A 10,570-nucleotide genomic window follows, 5' to 3' on the forward strand; every position below is an offset into this window, starting at 1 on the left:
ATCGTCTGTTGCGCAACTCATCATGAGATCAATACTACACTGGAGCTTCGAGGGTTTCACTCTGATATACGACTTTATTTCCCGTCTCTTCACACTGCCTCTCTCAATTCCTACTCTCAGGTATAAAACAAAGGCTGCCTGGACTAAACATTTACTGAGGAATGGTTTGATGGTAGGAGGCTATTAAAAAGAGGGATGGTGGTGTTGAGGGTAAGCATCTTGTTCCAAAGGTTTCTCTCCTTAATATAAATTGGATTACTTCCATAATTCAGCTGCCTGACTGGAAGTGTTTGATCAGACGCTTCTCTCTTCCAATCTTAAAGTCGGTGTAGCTTCAGAGGATAATTTGTATTTGTGTCATGCCTCTATAACTTACTTTTAAAATCTGTTTTAAGATATTAAAACACCACTTTCCCTTTTTCCCTAGCAGTCTAATAATTTAATGGTAAAAAACATCCTTTTCAAGCCAACTTATTTATCATTACAACCGCATGCTGTGCAGGCAATCATTGAAGGAGCCCATACAACTTTATTTTATTTTCTAGAAGAGTTCCAACGTTTCCAAAAATAACCAATACATCAGGTCGAATGTTTGTGAATAATGTATAAAATAGGCAAGACATTTAGAATATTTCAATTGCATGGTCATGGAGATGTGGGTAAACATCATGTTGCTCCTATGAGAAGCTAGAAGCCAAAACACAATATATAGTGATGATTAGTTATAAGAGGATTTTTCCAACCATGAATGTATTTAACGAAAATAGGAGTGCATAGAAACATAATACATATAGAAACCAATGTGTTTCTGAATCCCTTGGAAAAAGAAGAGGTTTAAACTCAGTCCTTATCCTCTACGCGGATCCTCTGCATTGCTTTCCCCTCCCCTGCTTCCTGCACATTGATCTGTCTCTGTTGCATCCTGGTCAAGCCTCTGAATCGATCCTGTTTGCCTGGGGGTAAAGTTTTTGGTGGTAAACAGAAACTGGCTTCAGAAGTGTTGTCACTGTCGAGAATGGGAGGACAATGTTGTCACACGTGCATGAAGACCTCCATGCTCACTCAATTGGTAAATAAACAACAAATTGGTATGAAGTGGTAAATCCCTGTTTCCCTGAAGAGTGACAACAGATGAAAGCCACACATTTGTGTCGCATTTGTCTTAAAGGCATTCACTGCTTTTAAATTGGTTATTGTCGATGTAAAGAGGGGCAATTCCTTTTTTCTTACTCTCCTTTTCTCCCTTCCTGTGTGTGCAGATAGAAATGTGTGTGTGTGGTATCTTCACACAGGCATTGCAGAAGTTTAACGCACTTTCCCCTCACAGCATTTGAGCTCAGCCAATTAGGTATGCTGTGTCATGAAATGAGACGATAAGGACCAGTCATAATTAAGCTGGCATGCATATTAATTAAACAACAAGCGGTGTTTAACTGGGCCAGGGCACCCAGGGTCCTAGTGCTTGACTCGTAACAGACACAGAGACATGATCAGAACAGATCATTCACCTGCTTTAGACTATAACTAACAATACTATGGCATATAACATCTCATTTAGAAAAGACAATAACACCTTGTATAGTAATAGCTAATTTTAACAGAAAATATAATGTCTGTTTATTTTATTGGCAACCTCCATCCTTTCACAGGGGGAACACTTTTTTCAATTTGATCCATCCTCAGTTTGTTCTTCTTTTGTATAATTACAATGGAGTTACTTAGCCTCTGTTTTACTGAAAGATAAATCCTTGGTTATTTGTGAAAAACCCTTAAATTGTTTTTGAATGACGCGTTCCACAATTTCAAAGGTATTTCCATAATCCTCAAAGACTCTTTTGTCCATCTGGATGAATAAACATTTTGACAGTTGTATAAGTATCTAGAGTTAGAGAAATACTGTATGTTCATGATCAATTTGTATGACATGAACTAACATTTTCAATATTATAGATGGGGTTAAGTGAGATTATGAGTCTGATGTATTTCAAAACTGATTTGACTTCCGTAGGTTTACCAGATGTTCTTTTGAATATGCAATAGATGTGTGGATAAATTATTAACTCCATGTGGGTTTTTATACTCAATATGCTGATGGCCTTTTATTTTTTCTTCGCTTGGTCTTCGTCTGGACTCGGCCGGCTCTGGAGGTTGTGTTTTGGAGGACGGATAGACACACTCGAACATACACGTCAAAGTGCACTTTGCTACTGCTAAACTGAATACACTCTACACGGAGGCTCTATTTAAAGTGTGTGTATGTGTCTGTGTGTTCAAGCGGGGCAGAGAGAGCAGCACTTTGCCGTCATTAGGTGAGATCATGTAGAGACAGGATGACCGGGTTAATTTTTTATGCCCAGCCTTTGGATATATAAAATATGTATTCAGCCCTTGTTGGACATGACATAGACTCTTTTTTATATCTCGTCCTCTCTGGCTTGCTTGCCTTAGTCAATCTTCCAGTCTTGCTTTATATTTGATCTTTTTTTAGCTCTATCTTTGCCAAATCTCTCTTTTCTCTCTGTTTGGCCCTGGTTCACTCTCTGTCTGGTCTTCTTTCTTGGCGTCAGTTTGTCTCTCTTCTACCCACAAGCATTGACCAGACAGAGGAAAGGTGTTGTTTGATGATCTGGCAAGTAACAGCTCACATCGTGGCTGTTTTCATCCTGTTTCTTTTATTTTTCTGCTCACTCTAAGTGTGTCTGTTTGTTTTTCAGATTTAACAGCTTAGTAACACTGTTGTCACAGTTCAGCTAAAATCCTAAAGACACACACACACACACACACACACACACACACACACAGGCAGGCGAGCATGGAGACACAGACCATCACAGCACAGAGACACTCTCTTGATTTAATGCTTACTTGTGTCACAGTGATATAACAGTAAACCTGAACAAGCCAATAGGGACATGCTGTGTTGCTGTGGTGGTGTAACAAAGGTCAAATTGGGCGTCCTCCTAACTTTTTATTACTGTCTTGAATACAATGTTTTTGCAAGTAATACATTACTGATTGCACAATGAAAATGCAAACGTACTACTCAACAGCGATAGTAGGTATTTATATTAGTTAGTTAAAACACTTGTGAGTTTTGTGAATCAGTCCCTTTGCTCAAAGGTATCTTTAAACAACTCAAAGCCCTACACACCATGTCACACCTTGTTTTCATGTTGTGTGATATAGACATCAATACTGACCGTCAACAGCTAGCTTAAACGTTAGCCTCAGTGACTACAGCTCTGCACAGGTCTCGAACCTCGCTGTGAAATCCTGGGGTTTAATCACTAACTCCAATTCCTCAATGTAAGTTAATATATTACTAATGTTAGCAAACTAGCTAGCGATACAATTAAGACAATTTAAGAGATACTGTGAGTTGTATTTGCTTGTTTTCTGGTAGAGGCTTACCTACGAACCAGTGCTACGAGCTAGCTAACACTTTCTGCAGTAGTATAAGGCCTAGACCACACGTATACTGGTTGTATACTGGTTGTAGCGTTTTCTATGTGTTTAAGCATTTCATCCACACAAAAACGGAATTTAAGTCACTGGAAAAATAGTTTTTTCTTTGGCTTGTTACGTGTGCAGCATTATCTTATTTTTAAGGGTTCTCAAATTAAGTATCTCATGCAGACGTTAAAACAGTGAACAAACTGTAACAAAAAGTAACGGAGTATGACTGGGATAAGTAACTGTTTTTTAATAACCAAAATTCAAATTAATGATATCCCCCTTAATATTTTTAACATGGTTTTTGTGTAGGTTACTTTATGGTGAATATGCACTCGAGTTCGTGTGTGGCAGACTACAGTACAGATAGCAGAACAACTGGGGATGGTGTTTAATTAAATATTGATATGATAATGTGCGCTGTGTAGTCTTTATATACAGTCTTCTATGTGTGTAGTGTGTTTCTGTGGTTAGCCTATATATGAACTCCTTCTGTGTATTGTGTACAGTGTACTTAATTTATATTGAATTGTTTTTCATTTTTCGTTGCATTGACCTGAAATTGAATTGTAACTATTTCTGAGTGGCTGACATTCACAGGAAATATCTTGCATCTTTGGTAGCAGTTCTGTCCACATATACTGCAATTACTGCACATAACCAGATTGTTTGCTGAGAAATGGAGCATGACTCACCAGGAAATGTATTTAAAAGGTTGCCTCGTTGAGAAATTGCAGTGTTTATCAAACACAACATATGCACAGGACTTCATGACGGGTGTGGAGGTCTCATTTCCTTAAGGAGAAATCAGTTGGAAGTAAACAACAATATTTAATCTCAGGTTGACAACTAGAGGGTAATAATGCTTGAGTGACTTAAATAGAGGGTCTGGAAACTCTCAATTAAATCTACCAAAACATTGTGAAGACAGTGATGATGATGAGGAAGGTGTCAGCTGAAGGTAAGGAGAAATAAGCCAAAGAGAAATTAAGGCAGAATTTTTGCCGGCTTCAATTTTCAGAACCGGAGGTTGGAGCCAGAGTGCGTAAAAGCTGCTTATGTGTGCATACTGACATTAGTGTTAATTGGCAGCTTAACAAGTTGTTAACTGACAAGATGTGGCCAACAATATAGAAGTGTGTTTGTGTGTGTGTGTGTGTGTGTGTGTGTGTGTGTGTGTGTGTGTGTGTGTGTGTGTGTGTGTGTGTGTGTGTGTGTGCGTGTGTCTAGTGCTGAGTAAAAAACAACAAGGGCGAACAGACGATTTCCCACTGAATCAATCAATCCTGCTTAACTGAGCACAGCATTCACCTCCATCAGCAGGTTATAGGAAACACACATTCACACGCACACCCCAACACACACATGATCAAATGACTTGAGGTGAACTGTGATGCATATAAAATGACAAAAGGGCAATCTCAGGAATATTGAATATTAAATCAATAGGTTGGGAAGGTGAGAATGGAAGTTTGGTGATTGGATGGTCAAACGTGCAGCATACATGCAATGTATATTTAATTTATGAGTGTTTGTGTGTTTTGGTGTGTATGTGTCAATGCAAACATAGTAGCACCTTATTTACTCCTGGTGTTGACCTACAAGGGTTGTGTTGTGGTCAGCTTCACACTTACTGTAGACTTGTGTGTCTGTATGTGATGATGAGTAGTTATTGACTGAGGAGCAGGTAATAAATGAGTGATTATTGATCTCTCTGTGACTGCTCTGTGTTTATAAACTGTCTATGGACTTTATTTACTGACATGTTAGGAGGCTGGAATATGACCTCAGGAAATAGTGTTGCCAAGAGACATATAAGTACATCACGGAAATATTACCCAAGAGGGGAATGTTTGCTGAGAAATGACACAATGATGCATCTGGGGGGTTTAAGGGATTAATCATGGATGGAGAAAAAGTAGTGAATTTTTACTTTCAGCTAAATCACATAATTGATGTTTGAATGTTCATGTGTTTCGTTCCTTCTTCTGCCTTACAGAGAGACACCAAAGGCCAGTTCCTCTTGGACCATGTGTGTAACCACTACAACCTGCTTGAGAGAGACTACTTTGGTATTCGATATGTGGACCCCGAGAAACAGAGGGTAACGATCAAAAACACAAACACATTCCTTTTTTAATTAATGAACCAATTTGTTTGATGACAGTAAAATAATTGTTAACTATTTTGATAACCGTTAACTGTAAAAGTATTTTTTTTTGTCTCAATTCAATGATTTCTGACTATTCTCTGTTTTATATCATATTAAGGATTTCTGAATATCTTTAGGTTTCGAACAGACAAATTAGGACGGACATGTTTTAGTATTCTCTGACATTTTGTACAGTAACAAGTTAATCTATAAACTGAGTAAAAATTCTCAATATTAAGCAACAATGGAAATGAACATTAGTTGGAGTTCTGATTAATGTATTGTTTGCAATGACTTTTAACTGCTGGTTTTGTACATCCAATAATCCAAAACATAAAAATGTGTGGTTTCAAATTAGAGAAACAGAGAGAAAGAGTGAATACTCGCATAAAGTACATTTTATACAATGTATTTACTTTTTTTACGTCAGCACATCGTATGACAAGTATAGCAAAAAACCAATAAAAAAGAATAATTTCTCTCAACAAAAGTTGCTTGATAAGATTAAGGTCCAAAAACATTACATTTGTCATTTTGCTTAGTTGGATTGTGTCATATAATTAATCACAATAATAACAAGATATTAAAGATATTCAAATATATTTTTATATTTGAGCTAACTATACTCTTTTTAACTGCTCTGCTCTTGGTATCTGTATGTCTCTCTATCTCTCTCACTTTCTCAGCACTGGCTGGAGCCCAATAAGCCCGTGGTGAGGCAGATGAAGTGTAAGTGTCACATCTGCTCCCTCTGGGTTTGTTACCCTTGCGTTTTGCATCAGAGTGTTTGTACATAAATATGAGTTTGAAATGCGTGTGTGTGTGGTTGTGTGTGTTTGTTTATGCAAACCTTCCTGAGAGCAGCTTCAGTGCAAGGAGATTGAACTCCGCAACAAACATACAACACCACAGGGATCCAGTGTTAAAGCCTCTGGATGTTAATACAATTAAAAAAACAAAAAAAATCTGATTATATGTGGTGAAAAAAAATGCATTTTCATAATTCACTAATTGTATTTAGGAGATGGACTCTTATACAAGTTGGAGTGCCTTACCACCCACTTTATCCCCAGGACAGATTGCTCACAATACCACTTGAGCAATGAGCAGTGACAGTCAGACACCACAGGTAACACACAGAGACACACAACAAAGATAAAGTGACACACACTGCCAGAGGAACAAGTGGTCCAGAAAAGAAATAAACTCACAGACAAGTAAGGGAAATACACAGGCACTGCAGAGCAGCATGAGCCTGATCTCTGGCACAGACCGGCTTCAGAGGACAGTTTCATAGATCAGGCGTCGTTTCAGCTTCACACAGCAACATAGACTGATTGTTCTTGACCATCACTAATGAAAGGTTGCAGATTTGATTTGAGCCCCAGTAAATTGCTTTGCTTGTCCAGAGGTGTTTATGCACTCATTTTAAATGCCAATTAATTAGGTTTTATCAGTGGTTATCACTACCGTTCTGATGCGTCAGAAAGACCAAACGTCACTTTCTACGTGTTTAAAGTGAAAGTGTAACTGTACTTTGTAAACAAAAAGACAATGTTGGTCCTGTGTTTTGCTTTACTTGAGTATTTTGAATTTTATGTAACATTATATTTCCTTTCCGCTACGGTTCATATGCAAATATTGTACTTTTTACTACATGAATTGACAGCTTGCAAATTCAGACTTTTAAAATATGAAATGTAGACCAACAAAAATGAATGGTATATTATATAAAATATATATAAGATGGACTGTTCTGCATGATAATTCCTTAAACTTTGAATGTATGTAAGATCGTTTAATGTAAAACAAATGTGTACTTTTTCTTAAACCTTAAAGATTTTAAATACAATACATTACACTGCGGTATTGCTACTTTCCCTCGAGTTCAGGATCTTTACTTATATTTTCTGACTGTGGCACAAGCAAAGAGACACCAATCAGTGCATTTTCAAAAATGCAGATGCAAGAACACATTGCAGTGAATTGTGACATAACTTCATTTTTGGGAATAAATGTTTTATTCTTCTCCTGGTAACGAGTATTTAAAGGAACAAGGGAATCTGAGTCTGCCTTTGCTTCATAAAATATTTAAACCCATTTCGCTTTGTCAGCCACTTTTTCCACACAGATCTGGCAGAAAAAATCATGAAGCAAACATTTTGTTGTGATTACCATGCACCTTGGTGTCCTTTACCTCTTCTTGCGCTTGTTTACATCTCTATATAGTCGTGAAGATATTGTCTTTCATTCTGATGGACTGATGCCAAATCCTGATGTTCACTTTTGATGGTTTGCTGCAGAGTGTCCCAGTGAGATGTTTGCATACATTTGACCAATGTGCCATCAGCAAAACTTGTCTGCAGTTCACCCACCCTTTTAATAACTGTCCTGTTCTCTCCATCTCGCTATAAATTAATAAAGGAGCTATTAGCGGTGCGTTATGCTTCATCAGAATTTGTGCGAGAGGGCAAGGGGGAGAGGGTGAGGAGAACAGGGGAAATTTGACTAAGAGACGGAGGAAGAGAGAAAGAGGGGGGAAAGAGTGATGAAGAGGAAATTTGCAGGGGGCTAATTCAGAGGGGAGAGAGAGGAGACAGTGATAGATAATGAAGCTAAAGAAAGAAGTCAGATCAGGGAGGAAAAGAGGAGATTTGTGAGACGGTTTGAGATGAGAGAGGCTGACAGAGAGTGAAAGATAGGAAAAGAGATGAGACGGAGGGATTGAGGACGCCAGGTTCATAGATCTGAGTCGTACTGACACATCACTTCTCCCTGTGGCAGCATTTACTGTCAAATTAGGATGTGTGGCTTGTGATTTTTTTTCTCTCTGCGCGTCTACGCTGACGTGCATATGCGTCACATTGTGTGCGAGGATACTATTGTGCCAATTCACTTCCCCTGAAATGTTTTTTTTAAAAGCATCTTGGTCCCTTAAGCCTGCGCAAAAAGCAGCTACAATTTTTTGAGCAATTCATATTGCTCAGCATGTATTATGTAGATGTGTGCTGTTTTCCATTGCTAGATAATACCGCAGAGGATCCCAGCATTGAAGTCAGAGTGGTGAGGACACTCAGTAAAGATCTTTGCTCCCATGTTAGATGATACTCACTTTTCTCTTATTTCCTTCTTTTGTTCTTTCGTCTGTGGCTTTGGCTGATTTTATCTTTGAGGCCCACTTTAGAAACATTGCCTGTATCAGATGATTTGGCCTTTTCTTTTAGTATCTAATGCATACTAGATTATTGTACTTTTGCTCAAAATCATCCATGTACTTGATCAAACATAAGACATATACAAACCCAGTTAAATCAAACATGTCCTTTATTATTCCAATCTTTGTACATCCTTCTCTTTTGCTTTCTACCCCAAAACGACATTGCTCTATCAAAGCCTTAGGATTTGATATTATTTTCCAAAAACTTTTTTCTGAAAGATTTTCCCAAATACCCTTTTATTCCATTACTTCACTGTATTAGTTGCATATCATACAACTGTGAAAAACACATAGCACTATTATTACTTTACATGTGCAGCAGAATATCAGTAAGGTTAACAAACCCCTTTTCCCCACTCTCAACAGGAAGTGTAAATTAGGCCTCTCTGTACAGTATATCATGACATCAACATCAGAAGCTGCTCATCCAGCTTCATATGATTTCTCTACTTATCTCCTAATCTTTGAATGCATAATGCATCGGCTCATGTTGCTGATGGTGCTTCTCTGCACACTGTGTGTTGATACGTATGTCTGTACATCATGCAAATTGGCAAACTTCAAGGGGTAAACTTTGAATTTTGCACATTTGTGCATGAATGTGTTTTTATATGCAACTCTTTCTCTGATCAGTGAGACACCAGAGGGGAGTTTAAGCTGCTGCTGCTGTCGTTTAATCCGAGCCCGGCAACACTGACTTTGTGTGTGTGTTTGTGTGTGTGAATGTACGTAAGTGTGTGTGTGTATGTACCCGTGCACATTCAAATAACATTCTAAGCTCAAATTCTTTACTGCTGCAACTACACACACACACACACACACACACACACACACACACACACACACACACACACACACACACACACACACACACACACACACACACACACACTCAGAAATGAAAGGCTTTAGGACTCCATTCAAAGGAGAAGAAACAGAGCCCTGATTAATTGAGGCCCTATTCATGTGTGTGTGTGTGTGTGTGTGTGATGAGTAATTACTGTAATTATCAAATGACTAATCATTATTAGAGGCATATTCTGATTTCATTTTTAGGTCTCCAACTTGTTTTTCTCCTCAGTTTTGTGTAATCCTCATTATCTCTGCCTTTCTTCTGCCCTCTCCTCTCATAATTAACACCATCTCTCTCCACTTGTTTCTTCTCTCTTCTTAACTTTTTTTCTTGTCTTCAGCAGCCCATCAGCCGTACACGATGTGTTTCCGGGTCAAGTTTTATCCCAACGAGCCAATGAAAATAAGAGAGGAACTCACCAGGTAAATAAAGTGCCTCGCTCTCTTTCCCTTGTTTGAGAGGAGCCTTGTTACATTTATATTAACTACCATCTCAGCTCAGTGTTAATAGCTTGATGATAGTTTGAGGGCTCATTACTGACTGATTCTTTCTGGGTCCTTTGAAAACATGTGTTCAGTAATAGCGTCCTATTCTTATTTTTGGAAAAGTATTTATTTGAAATTCATAATTTTCATATTATCACTCTAACTGCAAGTGGCACTGTGCACACTTACAACGAAAATGTTTACAGTATGTTTGATAATCACTTTACAGCCTGGCTCTACCAGTTTCTTTTTATTAAAATTTGTTTTCATTATATAAAATTGAGCAAGGGAAGCTTTCACCTTCCTTTTACAATAAAAAACAAACAAAGGAAAAAAAACGAAGCTGTGAGATTATAAAATAGTAAAAACAACATTATGTTCTCATTAATTAGTTTTATTTCAAAGTAAGT

The sequence above is a fragment of the Notothenia coriiceps genome, unplaced genomic scaffold (assembly GCF_000735185.1).
Source record: "Notothenia coriiceps isolate Sejong01 unplaced genomic scaffold, NC01 NC01_scaffold00037250, whole genome shotgun sequence".
Classification (NCBI taxonomy): Eukaryota; Metazoa; Chordata; class Actinopteri; order Perciformes; family Nototheniidae; genus Notothenia; species Notothenia coriiceps.